Here is a 21,280-nt window from a genome sequence, read left to right as displayed (position 1 = left end):
CTCCCTATCAAAATACTCTAACCTCAGTTCAGACTGAACCAGGGGTTAATATCCAGAAAAACCAATGCTATTATGGAAGCAATAGGTTGAGCATCTTAGGAATGACAGCTGGCATGTCATGACAGTTTCTGTTCATGAGTCCGTCTTCTGAGAGCCTCATTAGAGTTTCCCCTGGATCCGAAGGGATTCTGGGAAAGGATTGTTCTGACATAAATCTAAGAGATGTGCACATTGAAATACTACAGTTGACTTTGACCTGTTAGTGTCTGTATAAGGCAAATTGCCTGCTCTTGGCATGTTACCTGACATGCTGCTTTACTGTACAAGGATTGTTATTAAAAAACCTCTCTGCTATTTGCATCAAAAGGGTGAATGGTAATGCCGAGTATTGTGTGCAGCTACAGTTGCTGATTATCTTTCTTGGAGATATGCTGTAGTGTGAACTTGTAAACTGCCGAAGTTGTGAGCAGATTTCACACAGAGGACAGGAAGTCACAGACTGTATGAACATCTGGGGCAAACCACAAGAGCTGGTCAGCAATAAAAGATGAGCACTGTTAAGCTGGAAAACAGATGGTGGCTATACAGCTAGGCTGAACAGTAGAGGCAGTCATTGGCACATGAAGTCTGATCTTTAAAGGGCTAATATAGTGATGATAAAGGTAATGGTTTTGATTCTGTTACTTTTGGGTGGCCTGTGTATCACCACCAACCCAAAGCTGGACTTGGCTTTGTTGGTAGGTCACCTGTGCTGAGGAGATTCTTAGGACATGTTGTATTGCAACAGTTGCCTTGAGTGAATCCACAACAAAGGGGGATTATGTGATGGGGACGGGGATAGTGCAGTGAGGACTGGAACTTTCTTAAGTGGAGAAGATACTGAACTGATCTGAACATTCTTATGAGTCAAGTACAGATTTACTTTGAGTTCAAAGGCCAATTTGTGATGTCAAGCAAAGTTTTAGCCATGTAAATAAAGCAACCATATCCTGTCCCTTATTCCTTCTCTGTCCCCACAAACCTTTATCATTACCAGCTGTAATGCATGCTCCTAGTCTCCAAGGTATGGAGAGAATGTGCACAGCCCTCAGCTGTCACAGGTTCTGGTGGTGTAAAGTCATGGATATGATACAAACAGGAGCCTCTCTGTGGTGGCCTTTTCTCCATTTGCAGTGTCTGATTCTCTGGCTTACTGTGGCAGCTGAGGCCCATTAGAGGTGATTTTCCTCAAGTTAGGTAACTTTGGAAGATCATGAACAGGATCAGGTTCTTGTGAACATGGATACGTTTGCCTTCAAATAGCCTGGTGTGCAGCCAGAAATGGTGATCTGCTGGCGTGCATGTTGAAAATAAGGAAAAAGGCCAATTTGGTAGACAGCTGATTTGTTGCAAGTCAGGTATTTCATTCTAGCATGTCTGCAAAACAGCAAAGTTTAAAAGACATAAAAAGGAAATGTGACCATGTCCTTCAGCATTAGGACCCAAATTTGCTTATAAAATATGGCGAGTAGCAAAGGGAGCTTAAGAAGTTTTCCTGTGTTTCAAAGTAGATCCTTTGAATGCCTGGATTCTGATGCCTGTTGTTTGCTTTGCATTCCATGTGCGTAGAATAGCTGAACTCCTCTACTTAGTAGAACCTAATGAATTTTTTTTCCTTACTTTCTCTGCTTCTTGCCTGCCCAGTTCAGAAGGTCAGCTACAACTACTCACTTTGTCACCACAGGACTAGTGAAACTGAGGAGTAATAAAATTATGGGAAGCAATAAAGTCATTAGAGTTTTGTTGTAAACTCTTCTCGTATGAAGCAGTGCTCAGATAAGTACTGGAGATGTTGAGAGTAAGATTAGACTTTGAAGCACTTTCCATAAATCCTTCTATATATTTTTTCCAAACAGAATAACAAATGTGTCAGAAGAAAAAACTTCCACAATCCTAGCATGGAAATGGAGGAAGTGAAATCTGGATCTCTCTGGGTCTATCCCTGTAGTTGCTAGTCCTCTGTTCGACTCTCCTTCCCCAGATACATGCAGCCTGTCTTGCTTTGTTATTTCACTATAAAGAGGAGGAGTAAGGGTGCAATGCTGGGAGATGAAACACAGCATGTGGCTTACTCACAACCTTCTACATTTCAGAGGGCTTTCAGAAAGGGATCTCTCATTTGATGAAGATCTTTTTTTCTGTTTAGTCATAAACAGATGAATCCCATAATAGCCTCTGTTTCCTCGACTACAGGAGGTCTGTATGATTAATAAGATCTCTCTGTAGTGAATGCCAAGCCAAACAGATGAATTCAAGGCGCATCTGCTGTAGATTAAACATTTGGAAAAAACATTTTATAAATATTTTTTTCCACAACAACATATCCATATGGCAGTTAACTGGGGTATATATTTAAAACCTTGCATGTACAGTATATAGCCATGCATATGTATTTAATATACTTATTAAATAAGTACTTATGTTGTCACTCAACAGATATCTTTCTGATATGACTTCTAATCTATTTGAGATGTCAAATCAGACTGTTTGAAAGGACCACATGTGCTTTATGAAGCAAAACATGAGAAGACACTGCTTTGGAGTGGGTGGGTTAGTAGGAAGCAAACCTTTTATTATTTCTCAGAAACAAGAATGTGTAAGATAATCACCTGGTTAGGATGAGGTAAGTATAAAATTACAAACCCTGAATATGGTTAGAGAGAAGGCTGTCCTGACTACAGTGAAAACAGGTCCTGAGGAGGAACAAAAGTTAAACTAATTTGAGATTTCTTAGCCAAAAATCCTAGATCTATATTTAGCTTACTAACACTTGAAAATACTGGAATTGTAGTTACTTATAATTAATAGTTTAGACTTCCCTATCTAACCAGAATGGGTTTAAGGACTTCACAGAAATAAGAACAATTCATTCTTATCTCATCTTTGTTGTATCATGGGGAATTCCTTTTTTTCTTTCTCTGTACCTTAAAGGACTGGACCATTATTCTGGATTGATGAGAAATGAAATCTGACAATTTAGCTCAAACTAAAACCAAATTCAACAAGTAAACATTATCCAGAGCAGCTATCGGTACTCTCACATAAGTCAGTCTTGTCTCTTAGTATGTTGTTCTTCTAAGACTTAGTAATATTATTGTAGGCTGACTATGATAGACTGGGTGGTTTTGGTTTACTTGTCCTGAAACCTGAGATCCTGATATGTGATTCAAAGAGCCTGATTCCTAAAATGTTTTTAAGAGTTTTCTTAGCTGGCCTTCCAGTCTAGCAGCCAGAAAGAGGCAAAAGCAGTCTTTTGAGATTCCATATGTGCTTGTGTGTTGTCTTGTTAAGGATTAAGACCTGGTTTGCACGTGTACATGGAAAACGGGGCACTTATCTGAAGAGATGGGCTCTCTGAATCTGCTGTTTGCTGTAGGAATGACTAATGCTTGTCAATTCATGTCTGTCTGGACTCTTAAGAATGTAGATTTCCAGACCTTACAGCATGGTACTTGCAACCAGACATGACGTTTTCACACAGATTGCAGAACAGAGGAAAATAATTGCCTAACTTCACTTTTATCACACACCATTAAGTACTCAGCTGACTCAAACACGAAAGGCAAAAAGCGCCCCATCTTCAAGAAACTTCTAGTATTTATGTTTGTTACAGTTTCAGACTTCAAGCTGCCTGAACTATTTGTTTGCTGATGTTCTCGCTCACTTCCCTGAGCATCCTGAGGGCAGGTGGGAGCACAGAGGTGGGCAGTTGCCTCACTTCTGAAATAATGGCTTGGTGACTCATATCTCACTCTGCTTTAGAGACTCATTTTACATGGCCTTGCTTTGCTCCTGCAAAGTGCTGCTTTATTATTGAAATAATCTTTTTAATCAAAATGCCTGTGGAGTCTTAGAACAAACCATTGAACAGAATTCTCAGAAAACTCTTAGAAACAGTGGGAAACTGCTGGGTTTGAGCTGGGAAATCTTAAAGTGATCCTTTTTGCATCTGGGTTGAAAACAAAATGCAGAATGTGAAGCCTTTCTGAACACATCTAATTTTCAATAGTTTTCTGTCTTTAGAGTCCTGGTGTGAGCCCTCTTTAGCTGTTTGTGATGTTGACACCAGATTTTTTCAGAAACATACCTTAAATTAGTTTGCAACTACATTTAGTTACATGAGTTTAGAGAAGGCCACTCTTACTCTGGTTTAATGAAGGCTTATTTTAGACTGGTTTTTATTTGTTCCAAATGAATCAAATTTAAATTGATATAATCTACTTTCCAATTGATTTAATGGTATCAGCCTTCTGTACTGGTTTAGCAGAACTGATTTATAGTAGCACTTTATTTAATTCTTCATGAATCTTGGATTCCAAAACAGGGTACCTAAGCATTACCATAGATTTTCCTAGCATTACCATAAGACTGTACCACCCGTGGCTCTCCATGCTGGTGAATTTAAGCAGCTGCTCAAAGTCCACTCTGCAAGCCAGAGATAACAAATGATGCAAGCACCTCCAGCTCTGGCTGAATGGCCTGGGTATGAACCTCCCATGCATGTGGGCAGAGAGTCCATCCAAGAAGTGATTTGGGATAATTTCCCAGATGCTCCCACAGCATCCTGTAATAATATGGAAAGATTGTTGCGAAGGGAAAAGGTGCCAAGACAGTCCCTGTGGTAGCATCAGTAACATTCATCAAGGATATGCTTTTCTTAAAAGGCAGACTTGAGCGTGCATGGGCCGGTCTGTGTGGATGGCATGTAATCCAGGGAGCTTGCAAAGAGTCTTTTGCTAGATGATTACTCTTTGCTCTCCTCTGCCAGGCCTTTGCCAGTGCCTCCCACAGGCTTACACAATTGTAGGATAACACAGGGTGCTTATTATGGCAAAGGAATGTTTCCTCAGGGGGGGAAAAATTGCTTGCTTTATTTTTTACACAATTAACTGCAGACTAGCTGATTTTAGTGAGAAAAGGAGGGTGAGATTGGATGACAGACTGAATCTTCATTCAGAATTTATTTAAAACTGAGTCTTTATTTCCATTGGTTCACCTCAGAGTTAAAAGAGAGTAGGGAAGTTGGTTCTGTCACACCAACTAGTTTGCTTCTTATGAGGTGTGGATGTCGTGAGCAGTGGCCTCTTCTTTCCTATTGGCACTAACCTGTATGAGATACGGCTGCTTAAACGCACAACATCCCCTGACCTCCCAGGAAGAGCAGGACTGGGTTTGCCTCTTGCTGTGATTGCCAGAGGAATGACTGGGGGCTTTGAAGGGACTTCAGTCCTCCTACATATTTTCCAAGATGCCAAACCACAGTTACCAGCAGAGATCATAGAAAAAAACACTTATAACAAGAAACTTCTAACCATGAAAAGCTGTTTTCTAGGAAAATGTTTTTTAGTTAAAAAAAAGTCAAAAAACCCTATTGTCATTAAAGAAGACAGTGGTTGGAGAAATGTAAACTATCTTGTTTGCAGGTCTTTTGGTAAAAAACATAATTCAGTTTTTATTGATGAAGAAAAAGCACCCCATGTTTTCACATGATAAAAACCTGCTTTCCTGATCATTCAGAGTTCAAACAGTAGGTTTGCTGCCTATGGCTAAGGACTTTTAGCATCTTTACTTTGGCTAAGGATCCAAAGCAAACAGTTTACTGCTAAGGTGAGGAGTGCATTCGGTGAATACAAACCAGCTTGGGGCTGGGGAAGGGAATGACAAACTGATCTGAAAATGTCACTTTAAACTCTCTATCTAAGATACCTATAGTTCTCAGCCAGTACGTTTTTGTGACTTAGCTACATTTCCTGCCAGATTATTCAGCTAGATACAGATCCCTTGCTCCTGCAGAGTGGAAACCTGAATAATAATTCCAGGTGCAGAAAGCCCTGGTGGATTGCTGGCCTACTTTGCTCTCCCAAAGGGAAGGTGCGCGTCTCTAATTCAGGAGCCATTGCTTTGGCAGATGGCTCTATTTACTCCATGAGCAGGCCAGGACAAGAGGAAAAATGGAACATAATCCAACAGTATCCAATTAAAGATAGCTCTGTGCAACTGTACCAAAGTCATTGCTGTCAAAACCTCTAGGGACTGTGTTCATTTGTTAGCCTTGTTTCCTAAGGAAATGAGGCTGTCTGCCTGCCTACTTTTCTGTCTGTCAGTTTCTATCCTCTTCAATTCATTTATGAATCTGCCATGATCAAGGAGAAATGACCAAGGAGGAGAGAATTTTCAAACAAAAATTCCAACAAAGTTAACAGAACTTGGCGACTGAGAGAGAAGGAGACCCAAAGTGCCCCCATGGAGGGAAAAGCAAGTGGAACAAGAGCTAGCCATTCCCAGAATGGAATGCAGATCAGGCCTGTTGGCTTCAGAAGACCTATACTGCCTTACCAGTTTGAACCAGGACAGCACCTACTCCAGTTGCCCATCCAATCAGCTGGGGAGTGTGGTGCAGACAAGGTTAACTGTCTGTGGAGGATAAGATAGTAAAGACATAGGAAGAGAAAGAGTATGGGAAGGGAGGGGCAGAAAGTGTGTACACAGCAAATCAGTAAACAACTGCATTTCCTTAGTGGTGTTATTCACAGAAGTTCTTGCTAAAATACCCAAGTTCTGGCCTAGATTATAGCTCAAAAAACCCCACCACTCAGGAGCCTGTCACCAAAGGATGCCATCTACCTTGCTAGCCTACTCTTGGCAGTGCCATCCTTGTAAAATGAGGAAGCTGGCAGAACAAACAACATCAGTGTTGCTTTCAGAGAAGAACATTGCCATTGTCTCCTCACAAAGAGCCTCGTGAGCCCTGAGCCGCATGCTTTTAGCAGAGCTGTAACAAAATTGTAGTGTATGAGTCTTCTTAACAATAGATTTCATAGCACAACTGCTCATCTGGGTGCAGTTAGCGTGCTATTAAAATACTATGCTGACTTAACACCCTAATAACTGTGTTGAGGATAGATACTGCTCTATTAATCCCAACCTAGGTAAAGTATTGCCAGATCTGGGGACAGAAAAGCCCTTAGAAAAAAATATTTGTAAAACTAATGAAGAAAACATTATGGATTCCCAAGAAGTTTAACCTTGGGTGTATTAAATTTCATCTCTTGTTTTGACTGAAGCTCACAACTGGTTTGGAATTATATGTAAACATTAGTATTATGGCTTTTTTAATGCTGAGCAAGATAAATATGATTTGCTTCAGTTTTCTTGGAACTGAAAGAACAGTGAGAGGTGGCAGAGCCAGTTCAAGTGCCAGCTGATTACTGGATTTCTTAGAAATGGGCTGTCTGAAGCAAACAATATAGACAAACCGTGGAGAAACCAGGGTGAGAGGGTTTAATTTTTTCCTTTGTATGATTTGCCCCCCAGCAGATGAGATATTTGGAACTCTTTCAAGACATTTTTCATTTTGTTGGTAAATAGGCATGCACTTGTTCTGGGATTTTAGTCCCTAACTATTCGCTTTATCCAAGGGAGAAAGGCAAAACCATAAGTGAAGCTCAAACAATGGGTCAGGCCAGTTATTATTACATGATTTCAGGCTTTGAAAGGTCATTTATGTTTTCCAAGTTGGATTTATTTTTTAACGCTTATTTGTAATACTACCTTGCTGTGTTTCATAATGTCAGGGAAAATGTCTGGTTTCAGGCCTAAAATGTCAAAGCAGCATTTTAAAAATCACTCAGGACTGAGCCAAATGTTTTTCTGTTGGAGCCAGTGGTAACAGTCCCATTTGCCTAAGTAGGCTTGGGCTAGTTCTTAGCAGCACTGGTACCATTTTTGCCTAAGCAGGTTGCACTTTCTCCATATTTTCCTTCGTTCTCTCCCATTGAAGAGTATGTGGCAAGATTTCTCGTATGAAAGATAAAATTAGGACAATTACGAGTCCTGGATTCACTTCCTGTCCTTCCTAATGACTAGAGGTTAAATCACAGAAATGTTTTATGCTCAGTTTACACCCAAGTGATACATAAAATCCATATCTCTGAGGGCATCACAGTTCACCAACACCTGGAAATGACAAAACTGCTGCTTAAGCAAGCATCAAGTATATATTATGGAATAAACTGTCCTTCTAGTATTGCAAGAAATAATATAAATGAAGTTGATGCAGTTTAGACATATGTCTCCGTCTGTGCCTCCATGTTAGGGAGTTATTCTGAATGATACTGATCACAATGACCAAGAATTTCCCTAGCAAGGAAAATCAGGGTTTGAAAAATTTGATAAGGAGAATCTATTGCTGATAGACCCTTCCAAGTGGCTTTGCCATTGGCTTTGTCATGATGAAGACAGAAAAGGGGGCACAGAATAAATGAATTTGCTGTTCTGGATAAGTTTGATTCAGAGTTAGGGGTTTTTTCATAACTTGCATCTCAGTCAGCACACTAGTGAAACACATCTCCGTGCTGCACCAGTACGTAGAAACATGCCATAGTCTTAAGAAAAGCTTTGTTTTGCCTACTCTAGAGATATCCTATGTCTTCAGTTTTAAGCATTGTCAGCTAAAAAAACCTGTTAGCACTCAGGTTCTTTAATCCTCTAGACAAGATAAAAAATCCAACATTCCCCTGTCGTCTGCCCTCGCCGATACCTTGCATTACTATCACATCAGCTTGAAATAAGCTGATAGGAGAAGTGTACAATGAATGTGTTTTCTCCACTACTTCTACATTGCAAGAATATTTCCTTTGACTTGTGTTCAATACCTTGGTTTATGAACCTTATCATTCTTCCTAGTAGCCTGTTTACTGCAGAGAAGAATTGGTGTGATATAAGGGTATGATCCCTATGTGGGGGTTTTTCATGGTGAGTGTTTGGCAGAGTAGTGCCATTAGGAATATTATTCTTCACCCTGGACAGACGTGCAATAGTGGCTGAAGCAGCACAAACACCTCATGGGCTCCCCCAGAGAACCTGATAAATTAGAACTCCTTCTTGAAGAATGATATTTTTTCCTGCTGTGATACTTGTACAAATTCCTCTGTCATGCTAGCTAGAAGCAGGGAGCAGAGAAAGGTTTTGGCCCTAGGATGGTGATGAAGCAGCGACAGATAAAATTCTGGTCCCAGAGCACTGATTTTAGTGAGGGTCGTCATTCAGTCAGTATATTTCAAATTGAGGTATCCATTTGTGGAGGAAAGTAAGATGCTTGTTCAAGGTCTCAGAGAGCAGGGATATAGTAATTTATTGTATTCTTCCCGTTGTCCTGTGTTTTCTGTTAAAAAATCCCAGCTACTTGAATTGTGCCTTCTTTGTCCTTGTTTGGGGATATGATCTAGGAAAAGGCGGGAATTAGAACTATGTTTAGGAAACTTTAAGTTTTAGTTCATTACTTCTGAAATTAATAATACCAGTTGATATTAATACACATTTATTGACTGGAGAAGATAGGGAGTCAGAGGAGGAAGGGAGCTGGTTTCACTGTACAAGATTAAATCTAAGAGCCTGGTTTAATTACAGAAAAGTCTCTCTGGCTTCTCCTTCTGAGTTCTTAGCCATAAAAATGTTCCATAATATCAGAAAGTTATGGCCTACAAAGATCTAATATTGATCCCCTTAAAACTTCTCTAAGTGCTCCAGTTCACATTGAGAGAAATAAACCTCATGCTCAGGCAGTGCATATTTGCAGGATGTAGTTCTGGAGCAGGAAAGCTCAGCAATGCTAACTTCATGGTTTGTTTTTGCTGTCAAATGGTCATAATTCCACTGAACCTGGGATTACAGAAATCTCTAAAAAATGTACTTCACTCTTTTTATTATAAAATGGTCTGGCAGAAGATCTTATCACTGGCAGAAGTGATCTTAATGTAGGGCCTTCTTCATGAGACTGAATTTAATATGTTCTTTTTCTTGGTAAATTTTCTTTTGCATAACTTTTCCATACAGTTATTAGCTGTGTTGTCAGGGTTTATGTGCCAAGTAAGAGAATTAAGTATACATTTTGATGAAATTCACCAACGCAAAAATCTTTTTTTGACTACATTCACATATTAACGAACTTAAGGAGGTTTGGTGCACCCATAATGATGACAACAGGTAGAAGTTACAGTCTGAGGGCCTGCAGCTCTGAGACTTGGCAAGCTGGAGATGCTTTCTAACCGGGGATGCTGTAACTACAATGGCCTTTCAGCTATTTGGAAATGCAAGTGTTTGCAGAAATGAGCTGAGTGTTTTACCATGTCTTAGATAATGCATTTAATTTGTGTATCGGTGGGCTACTGATGTTATCATTTGTTATTTTGTATTCTTTATTTGTTGTTCATATCTTCACATTTCTCAGTTAACAGCATCAAACATTGGGAGTAAACTAAGAAGAAAAATGACTCAACTCTCTCAGGTTTTCTTGGCTGATCCTGGGTAGCACCTAAAGATAAAAAAGAAGTGATAGATCAAGATCTCTCTATACTATACAATAACTTTCTTTTTTCAGGGTCAGCTTCTGTTAAAAATCTTCTCCTTTATTTTGACTTTAAAAGGGGGATAATTTCACATTTAGTGTTCTCTCTTGGCACTTAGGGAGAGATTTTGAAAGGTATAAATGGCAGGTAGACACCTAATTCCCATGGAAAGTGTCTGTAACTCCACTGTAATGTCAGTCAAATTGCACCGGAGATGAGATTGCTCACTGCCTGCACAAAACACTGCTGTAACGTAGGAGTTTGTGCACCAGGTAAGGGAGCCACTTCAGACACAGCAGTGGGAGCTGCTATTGCCAGTGCTGATGCCTGACACAGCGCCGGGTCAGGACTAGCTAGGTGTCCTGCTGCAGTGCACACTTCTTGTTTGCATTAAGAGGATTGCTATAAGTGCAGGATGTTAGGATTTTTTTCCCCCAAACTGGGAAGGTGAAGGGAGGGTTCGTACCACCTCCTTGCTGCAGCTGATTGGCTGGCACGTCGGGCACTCCCACATCCCATGATATGCCGGGCACCCTAATTATCCTGGAGCTGCCTCCTCTTCTGCACATTGTCTTAACCTAGCGTTTGCCGTGCCGTCCTTTACAGCCTCTGACGTCCTGCTGCTCTTGGGCAGTGTGATGCTCATGGGAAGCTGAGAGCACACTGAAGTTTATACATACTCCTGTGCCTAAAGACTTTGTGGAATCAGGGTCTTCCAACATTAAAAGAAATTGCTCTTCTTAAAGAAGACGTAATTATCTGCTCTTCACTGAAATCAGAGCAATTAGGAAGAAGTAAGTCAGCAACAGCAATAATCCTTCTTTAATTCAAAAGCAATTTCTTAAATGCCTATGTAAGAAATGCTTGAAATGGTTGGCTCCAGTCCTTAGAAAGCCATGTGCAACTATGCCAGTATAAATCCTCACTTGGAATTTGATTAGGCAAGTTCTTACCCCGAAGCACATGACTGCCTAGACCAGTTGCAAGCATGACGTTAAGATGCCACATGTGGAGTCTGCTGCAGCTCTTGCTGTCTGGTGTAGAAATGCCAAAGGGGAGGTGTTCACCGTGGGCTGTGAGGAATGAAGCAGGACCAGGGCTCATCACCCAGTCTCTTAAACGAAACACAGTCCAGTCAAGTGGCCCTTTCTAGGGTACTTATGAACCATCCCTCTCTCGATGTCCACCTGAGGCTCACTCACCCCGCTACATTCCCTGGGTGGAAAGTGTCTCATGCAGAAGGAGGGAGACCTGCTGGGCTTTCCACCCTCTGCCCTCTGGTGGTTCCAGCAGCCTCCTGAAAGCTGTGGTTACAGACATGGCTCTATGTTGTGCAGATGGGCAAAGTGTTTTCCTCTTGCTATTTTGTCCAAGCATCATGTAAAATTTAAACAATATTTATAATATCACTAGAAGTAGTCAAAATGCTTTTTTTTTTAAATCCTATAGAATGTGGCAAAATCAAATGAAATTAAAGTGAAAAATACTCTTTAATTTCAGCCTGCACCATCAGATGCAACAGTCTGTGTGCAAATGGATTAACATGCCAAAAACATAACTTGAGGCTAGAAGTGTAACATCACTCAGTAAATTAATATCAATAATTATAAGCTGTAAACAGTAGCAGATATAATGAAGATTTGAGGCCCAAGGGGTGTATATGCTTAGCTGCAACTGACATCATCAAGCACTGTGATCTTGATATTCAAGTCCCCTTTGGAGACAGCAAAGTGATAGACATCACCCTACAAGGAAATATTAGGAGCATTTGCAAAGTTCCCCTCTCTCTGTTTTGAGGACAAACAGGGCTCTTTCTAAAACATGAACATAAGAGTTTTCGGTTTTCCCCTGTGTGATTCCATTGGTGCGCCTGCTCTCCTTGGAGCTGAAGATGTGCCAGAAAATCATGTTAAACCATTCTTTTTTTCAAAGGGTTAAATTAAACAAGTTGTTACAGTACCCTGCAGGTAAAAAACTGTCCCAGAAGAGTAGAGGATATTGTTTTGTTAAGTTTGTAAGGGGGAAATAAAGAGGAGAGAGGGGAGAAGGAAAGGGATAAGATAACTACAGTGTGAGTGTCTGAGCTGCGTGGAAAGGAAAACCCACAACAGGTGCTTGTGTTTGAAATATACCTTCAGAGCTCCCATCATAATAGTAAGTAAAGAAGAAGTAGCCAAAATAGCTGTTGTTTTAGAGACAGTGCTTCAGGAAAGAAGGCAGCATCAACAGATGCAGGAATTCCACTCCTGTTACAGGTCGAAATGGCCTTTGTTTCTGCACATAACCCCGGTATGAGACATGGGGCAAAGAAGTTTAAATGCTGGCAGAACTTGGTCCTGTCCTCCTGGGACAGAGCAAGGTATGTCTAGTTACTTTTGTTCTTTACAATGATAGAATTAATTCCGGGTGATGGGAGCTGCCCTGTTTGTACCACTGCAAGATAGTGTTTGTGTGGGCAACCCCTAAGATGGCACTTAGATCACATGCAATTTAGCTTCACTTAAAGACACCTGGCAGAGCAGTAAAAGGTGGCCTAAGTGTCCACAAGAAAAAAGACCAGCAACATCATTTTGTCCGTAAGTCAGGGAAAATGCTGGAATCTGCATCTGGGTCCTGGGTGGTGTGAAAGTAATAGTTCCAATGACTTAAATGTTTGCAGCTTTTCACTGTTTTCAGGATCTGCCTCTCAGGTATCTTTGAAATGGTCCTAGCAGGGTTTCAGCAGCGATTGTAAAATTCCAAAACTGATGCTGGAACATGTTACCAACACATTTTTGCTATGGAGGAAACCTGTGAGATGTTAAACTTTCACTCCAGTGAAACAGGAGTGCAGCAGGTATGTCTGCTGTAGTCCATGAGACTGAACAGGAATGGAAAACACCATTCTAAGCTGCTTGTGGTTTAGGGGAGGAAAAGCTCCTTTGTGCACTGTAAGACTGAGCCCAGGTGGACACATCCAGTTCTCAGGATGGAGCTGATACCAGCCAGGGGACCAATACAGACTCATGGCATGGCCCTCTCTCTGTCATGTTCCTTCTGGGGAACGCCCTGAGCTAGCAGTAGTAGCTCTGTCTGGCACACTGCACCAGGTGGCACTACCACCTACCTCAGAACCTTTTCCTGTAGCAGTGGGGTACCTTGTGTAAACGTGCTTTTACTCACACAGTGTAGCAGAGAATAGACAAGTCTGATCGCACAGAGAAATAAATATAAATTCAAAGAAAACAGCCTTTGAAGAGTGCTGAAGTTGACCTGTCAGGCAAACCAGAAGCAAGGCCTTCAGTTCTTGGCTTAACAAAAGAGCAAAAACCAACTTAAGGCTTAGCAGAATTGCCTGCCTGTTTGTAGTGAGCCTAGTGGTTTGTGGGGAGGCCACATCTTAGGAAGTTATTACTGGTAACAGGCACATACGAAGAGGAGACTGGAAAAAATGGTGTAACAAGTTTGTCTTGATCCTCCTGAAATATTTTTGTTTCCACTAAAAGATACAGAAATGGTCGTTTCACAGTAAGGAGCTGCTTGGCCAGGAAATTACTATGAGGAATTTTGCTTCTGTGGTTGATGTTTGAAAAAAGGCAGCCTCAAAGCAAGGCTGCAGGCTGGTTGCATTCCTCCTGCTTCACCTACAGTGCCCTGTCACGCTGACGGAGCTGTGTGCACGTGCTCAGTGCTCAGGGGTAGGTGGAGGTGGGCAAGGTAGCAAGCAGCACAGACCACAGTCACTGCATGGTAGCAGCTCCTCACAGCTGGGGCTGAGACTTGCTCTGGAAGCCCCAGGCTTCTTGTGAAGAGCAGGGGCTGAGAGAGCTGCTCAGCTGTTTCCCCTCCTCCAGTCTGATGTTAACATCCTCGTTCTGCCATCTTAAGGCTATTTATTGCCTCCTTTACCCATATCACCCTCTAGCCCTTCCTGGAAGTCAAACAAGGTGAAGACAGCTGAAGTGTTACTCTAACTTGCAGCACCTCTATAAATCTCTTAGTAAAAAGCCAGTGTAGTTTTACAAGTGTAATGTCTTTTTATTTTATTACCCAGCATGCAGTACATGAAGCTGTTTTCCCACAATGTATAAATTTAGCGAAGGAGAAAACCCAATCATTCCCTTCTTTCTGCCATGAGCTTCCTTCCTGGGATCAAGAAGCATGTGGAAATGCTTCCACTGCCTAAATTCTGAATGACTAGAAAATGGGTTAAAAGTGCTACTTTGTACTGTAGCACTTTACACAAGTGTGTTTTGTTTGACAGGACTTCATAAAAAAAATCTTCTAATCTCTGTCACTGTGGGTAAGTGGGAAGGCCAAAAAGTCTAAATGTTTTAAAAGAAAATTTTAATTAGAATGCAAATTTGACTTTCTGCATTAAAATGTCATTTACTAAGTAAATGTTGTTGCTCTGGAAGTTCAGATATTTGATCATTTTCTGTCAAGGTGCCTTTGCAAATTTCCTGAATGTAATAACAGCATTTCAAAAACAAAATGAAATTCTCCTTTTGTTGCAATGCTCTGGGTATGCTCTACCAAGGCTGTGTGACTGGAATACCTGAAACCAGCCACCAGCTCCCTGTGCGCTTCCTCTTTCCCTCCCCTCTGCAAATGCCTTTCTCCTCTCAGTGCCTGCAGAGGTTTCCTGAAACAGGGGAGCCGAGAAATATACCCCTGCATGTCATAAATGTAAATCACTGAAGCACACCAACAAAATGATTGCAAAAGCTATTGTAGTCATTAAAGTCAAAGGAAATAGTCGTTGAGTTATTGTCAGTTTCTGCTGAAGATTATGGCAGTGATCAGCATTTCCAGTGTTTGGGAAAGACTTATGCACATTTTGATAGTTAACTGATTTCACCATCTCAATAAAATGCACCTATTCCTGTCTGCTGAAGACAAGAACAAGCTCAATGGTTGAAGGCCCACTCTTGCTTTTAACATAAGGAAAAATGATGCTCTAATATGAAAGTGATGGAAAAATAATTGTGAGGCAAAAAAATAAAAGAAAGGGGGGAAATTTAATAAAGGCAGGAAATTCCAAGTTTAGTTTCTTTCATGCCGTGTCTGTGGGGTCAGTGGCTGCTTCTAGCTGCCACTGAATGAATGTACTGTCTCAAACTACACCTTATATGGAGCTCTTCAGGGAGCAGAAAACATTGCACATGGGAGCCATATGTTCAGTGCTTGCCATCATTTATTGAGGGCTGAGGTTCAGGGCTGAAAACTGATTTAAACATCCATATTTAGAGTTCTTAAGTACAAAATAAGGTACAAATTCTCATGAAAGTTGAAGACAGAAAAGAAAAAGCTGTGACCTAGTATGGAAGTGGGTTTGGAAAAGAAAAAAAAGAGATGGCTGGGGGAATTTGGCTTCCAGCAGTGCTGAGAGCCTGTCCTGCTGAACACACGATTGTTACTAAGAGTGCAGCATAAGGTCTAACAGGGCTGGTGAACGGGCGGGCATGAAGGTTTCGTCTGAACTATGTGCTTGCTCTGTATCTGCCAGTGGCCAAGGGAGAAGGAACCTCTCCAGGGTGGAGGGTAAGCAACTGCTCTTTCCACCTTGTCCCTTTTTACATGGCTGCAAATTTGCGTGTTGTAGCTACAGATGCAGTAGGCCATGCAGTGTAGCCCTTGGTAGACCTTCCAGTTGTATAATTTCATGAAGTGGGTGTCCTCCATGAACATAAAATGTGCAATCAGGTCTTCCTGATCTGGAGGCTTCTTGCAGTAAATCTGAAAGTTATCTAGAACACACTGCAGTTATGGTGGGGTGTTCTTGGTGTTCCTCACAGTCTCGTGCTAATTTGCTGATACTCTTATCGTCACTATGGAAGCTTCTGTGGGTCCATGAGGAGTCACTAACCTGGTCAAGAAGCTGCCATTCCTGGCAGGGTTGAGACATGTTAACAGGGAAACATGACCTGTTAATGTCTGTGCCTCACCTTTTGAATAAGCATCAGACGTCAGTTCCTGCCATTGTTAATTTGGCCCTTTTGGTGAGCATGAAATCTGTGTGATGAAAGAGCCTCTAGTGGATTTTTCTTCTGCTTAACAGACATTTTGCTCGTTCGAAAGACCCCAAACAAACAAACTCCATTGCATATGAATGTTTTCACTGTGTTAGCAATTTTTATATCTTATTGGCAGAGCTCTAAAGCAATGAAGATTCAGGCTGCTCAGTTCCCCAGAGAGCCTTACAATTACTACAATGACTGCTGGAGCACGAAAAAAGTCATTTGGCAAAATGGCCATGCTGGCTTCCTCTGCCTCATCCTCCCCTCTCTCTGACTTCCAAGTCCTGTTTGCTCCGTTTACTAGACAAACACAGTGTTTGCTATTTTCCAGGGCAGATGTTTGTTTAATTCAGCACCTTCTGCTTCCTTCCCGAGCCTGAGGAAAGTCATACTGTTCACTGTATTTTCTTTCTGTTTACAACACTCTGCACTGCCAGCCAAGGTGCAGAGAAGAGGAAGGACACTGGTTGCTTTGAAAATTATTTATCCATCTCATAAGAAGTGATTCCATGTGCTAGCATTTCCAGGACCTTCACCACCACCTCCTGTATTCTATAAATGACAAATAACAACACACAGAAAACATCTGACTGGATTGTCACTGTGCAGAGAGGCTGTATCCAGCCACTGAATATTTTTATGTAGAGGACAAGCCCTCTTTTTCTGAAAGAGCATGAAGATCCCAACTTGAACTGACTCATGCTCTGATCCAAATGGGTCCTGCTTGAACAATCCTGCTATGGAAAACTGTTACTGCTTGAGAATTTGCATTGTAGTCTGGACCAATGACTATGCAGAGTCAGACTGGCTGCAGAAAGTCCGAATAATATGTCACTTTAGTGCTGCTTTGAGGACTTAGGAGGTACAAAGACAGGGAACTGCCTTTCTCTGTTAGAAGACATCTTGCCTTTAGCGAGGCCTGAGAGTGAGTGGAGAAACAGCTTTACAGACCAGCTCTAACTAGATACTGTACTGCTAGTGTTAAGGCTCATCTGTGTTCTCTTGCCACTGAAGTCAGTGTTCCAGGAGTCTCAGCAAAATTTTGGATTTAGTCCCACCCGTTTATTCTTCCCTTCCATCTTCCTTTGTGCAACTGGCAGAGTGCTTTCTCCTTCCTTGCAAATTCCTTCAAAAGTTTTGGCTTATGCTTGTCTCCTCTACTTCTTGCTTTACTCATGCATCTGCTTTCTGTAAAGCTCTGTGGCTTTATATACCTCTCCTCCACAAAGGATGGCTTTACATACCAAGCAGCAGTCAGAGAACTTAACTCTAAATGAATCCAGTACAACAGAAGGATGAAGATATATTCCTCTTTTACCTTAATAAACAATATACTGCTGTTGTTCTGGATAGCTTGTGAATTTTCAACAAATCCAGAGATAATTGCTAGATTTATATATATATATATATATATATATATATGTATGTATATATATATATCAGTTCAGAGCTGGGCTTTTATCTACATGCTCTATGTACCCATTTTCCTGTAAATAAAGAAGCGCTTGTAATTGTCATCAGAATGGTTTGTTGCAATTTGAATGCCTGTAAGTAATGAATATGAAATGCAGGTTATTCATTACAGACTAAAAAAAACTATCTATATTGGCTTGTTACACCTTTGCAGAAGCCAGGCAGGAACTCCTGAGGTTTTGCAGTCTGGAGCTGACATGGTCATGGTTGAGCTGTCTCTGGCAGTGCTGTCTGTGATTTACACTGCTGCATGCCACTGCGCACTGCAGACCCTCCTGGGAGTGCTGTTGTGTTTGTTCCTGCTGTGCTGTAAACTAACAGATTTAATAGAAACTTCAGCAAAACTTGCTGTGAGTTTCGCATTTCTATGTTACTGCAGACTTCTTCACTTTTCCAGGACTCAGTCTCACACAAGCCAACAGAAGCAAGAGCTTTGTGAGCATCTGCAGCTTGCTATATGATTTTTGTTTCCTCAATAGTTTTTTTGTTTCAAGAAATCACTTTGGAATTAGTTCTGCCTCTGATCCATTGCAGACATTCTTACCTACACAATCAATGGTTTTCTTACAAGAAATAGTACTCATTCATGGGATTGTCTTACTTCATGTGGCATCTTCTGCAGAGCTGGAATAACTTCTCTGAAAAAGAAACCCAAGATGCCAAAATTACCAACACAACAAATTCTGCAGTTGTTAAATGTACTGAGAGCTTCTGGGGACAAAGAAATAGAACTGAATTTGGCTCAGGCATTCTCCAGAATAATGTAACAGAGCCTTGTATATGGCAACAATATGATTCCCTTGTTTCCTTTAAAGTCTCATTCTTATTGCATCCTTCTTCTTTCTTAATTTTATAACTGCCATATACAGGACAGTTTCAAAAATGTTTGTGCTATAGCCATTTAAATCTTCCTTTCTTGGCCATCATGTTGTATAGCCAGTTAATTTAATAATTTTATACTTTCTGGTTTAGGTCATTGTCCCAGGAAAGCAGCACTTTCTGTTTTCTCATTCTCCTTAGAGATCAGAATATCTGCTGTGGTTCTTCCCTGTCTTCATTCTTAACTGTATCCACAGTTTTAGTGTTGTCAGCAAATATGAACATCTTACATTTGATATCCATATTTAAACCATTGCAACCCCCTCAACAGTCTCTGATAACAGATTAGATAATCTCAGGATTTGTGGTGTAACTTTATGAAATCTCTGGAATGCAAATCTTTCCATGAGCTTACCTAGCTGGAAAGGTAAAAGACGAGATGTCTGTTGGAAGGGATCCAAGCCATAATGATAGCAGTGGAAACTTCCCACAGACTTCAAGATCCTCTAAAGCACCAGTGCAAGTGCTATGAGTGACTAACAGAAGATAGCTGGGAGATGCTCCTTTTGGCCATAAAGGCTTTGGGGTGCAGCTCATTTCAGTTTCTTAGGCAACATTTGTGTGCTGAAATGCTCAGCTCCCTAAAGCATAATTATTTTCTTCAACCTGACTCCTTCCAATAAAGTGTAACACAAAGGCCACCAGCCAAATTCTTCTCTTGTTTACGTGTTCATAACAGATCAGTGAACAAAATTCTCCTTTCACTTCCATTGGTATGAGAGGTAACTCCATTTAAGCCTAGTGAAGGACTGCTGGGGGAAAAAAAAAAACATTTTATGAGGACAAAAGAAGTGAGCCTGCTGATTTTAGCTCAACTGCATAAATATTAAGTGAAGGCAGAATTGAGTCCTTATTATTTCCTGTCTACTGCATTTCTCTCATTCTGTCATGGCAGCTGTGTAGATGGAAGCTCCCAAGATTTCTAGAGCCAAGTCATCTTTCACCAGTAAAGCTATACTGACTCACATAATAGATTAGACTGTCACACTAAACCTGACAAACAACATTTAATATGTCTCAAATTGCATCCAGGCGGATATCCCTGTAAACTACTGTCTCTACCATGCAGATGTTTCCCGTATCTTCAGGAACAGCTCTGATGGTCAAGCAGGAGGATTTGGAGCTCACAGACTAGGGCTAATGGTGAACCCAGTCTCTTCTCTCTGCCAGTGGTTCTGTGCATTTTATAACTGTGTTGCTGCCATTCCAAGGGGAAATGCATTAGCACTGTGTATCAATCCTCCTTTGTAAAGGCAGAAACAAAGTGAAGGTGCGATCTGTCTTTGGAGGTCTCCTTAGGTGACTCCCACTTAGGCTGACAGGGGTCCCCTTTGATTCTGAAGGAAATACAGGTTTTCCTAATTTTCACCCCTTCCCCACCCCTGGGGGTTCCTAATTTTCACCCCTTCCCCTATTTTTTGCAGAAACCATTCTCTTTTACCTTTTGCTAGCAAAAAAAGAGAGCTTTTGAACAATGCAGGGCTGCTATTAGCTTGTCTGTATTTCTTTTCCTCTTCTAACTATTCTTTTAACTTGCTCCAGCCTTGGTTTGTTTTTTGTTGGATTTGTTTTTAGATCAGCTCTCAGCTGTCTTCCTCCCTCCCAGAGTGTTTCTGTTTGAAAGACTTCTCCATTTTGCTGGTGCTAATCTTCACATCCTCACTTATTCCCATTGGCCTCTGTTGCCCTTTTTCCTGTTGGGATGAATTTCAGTTATATCCTCTCCAATTGTTCTTTAACTTTTTCCAGCTCTTTGCAGTCAGCTTTCTGGTGCACCATAGGACTCCAGATTGAAATTCCTCTGGGCAGTTCACATTTCCTTTAATCTCCATAAGGTGAAAAGCATTTGGGATTCTAGCACTGAGGAGTATTTCAAACGTAATGATAACCCTGTCCCAGATGTGCAGAGGTCTGTATGAGGGGAGATGCAGCACATGGGAGATGCTTCCTTGGTTATTCATGTGTGTATCTGCTTGACCTGTGACAAATGAGTCCTTGTGCAAATGAAGGTATTTCCCTGCCTAGCAGGGATGCCTGAGAGCTGCTGACCAAGCTGCTGTAGGATTCGGTGATGGCCAGGACTTACCACAGCAGAAAGCCTTGACTACCAAGTGAAGGCGTAAGACGTTTAGCTGCTGGAAAAGATGTTAGCCAGTATATTGCACTCATATTTTACTCAGTTCACCTGCTCCAGGAGGTAATAGGGATCATTTTTATCAATCCTTAATTGTTAAGACTAAACCAATGCAGGTTTTGATGCATGATGATACTTCCAAGGAAGTCAGTGGCAAAATTCCAGCTGAAGGCAGTGGGTGCAGGAAGAGCATCAGATACAAGCCAAGGTATTCACAGTCAGAACTGGAGCTCTGGCCTTCTAGAGCTTGCATTTTGGAAGGAGACAGCAGTCACAATGTGAGCAGATGCTCTGTCCTTCTTAACCTCCCATTTCCTCCCTTTTGTTCATACTTGTCAGAGATTCACAGAGATTTCTTTCAAATTCAGGACTTTTTTTCCTTCATCCATTTTCTGATGCTGTGCTTTGCT

The 21,280-nt window shown here is 41.2% G+C and overlaps 1 long non-coding RNA gene across 2 annotated transcripts in view; it reads left to right on the top strand.

Annotated features, from left to right (window-relative positions):
- LOC130597632 (uncharacterized) overlaps positions 1-21,280 on the top strand; it is a 225,708-nt gene that overhangs the window by 96,939 nt on the left and 107,489 nt on the right. The window contains exon 2 of one of the 2 annotated variants that reach the window (XR_008971823.1): positions 20,762-20,855. The exons of the other annotated variant lie outside the window; for it this stretch is intronic. This is a non-coding gene — a long non-coding RNA (uncharacterized LOC130597632). The remainder of the gene's footprint in view (positions 1-20,761; positions 20,856-21,280) is intronic. 2 annotated transcript variants of the gene reach the window in all.

The sequence above is a fragment of the Pezoporus wallicus genome, unplaced genomic scaffold (genome assembly GCF_028554395.1).
Source record: "Pezoporus wallicus isolate ANWC-B61680 ecotype Strahan unplaced genomic scaffold, APGP_CSIRO_Pwel_v1 contig_6783, whole genome shotgun sequence".
Taxonomy (NCBI): Eukaryota; Metazoa; Chordata; class Aves; order Psittaciformes; family Psittacidae; genus Pezoporus; species Pezoporus wallicus.
The sequence above is the reverse complement of the archived record's forward strand: the minus strand, read 5'-3'. Positions and strand labels throughout refer to the sequence as shown.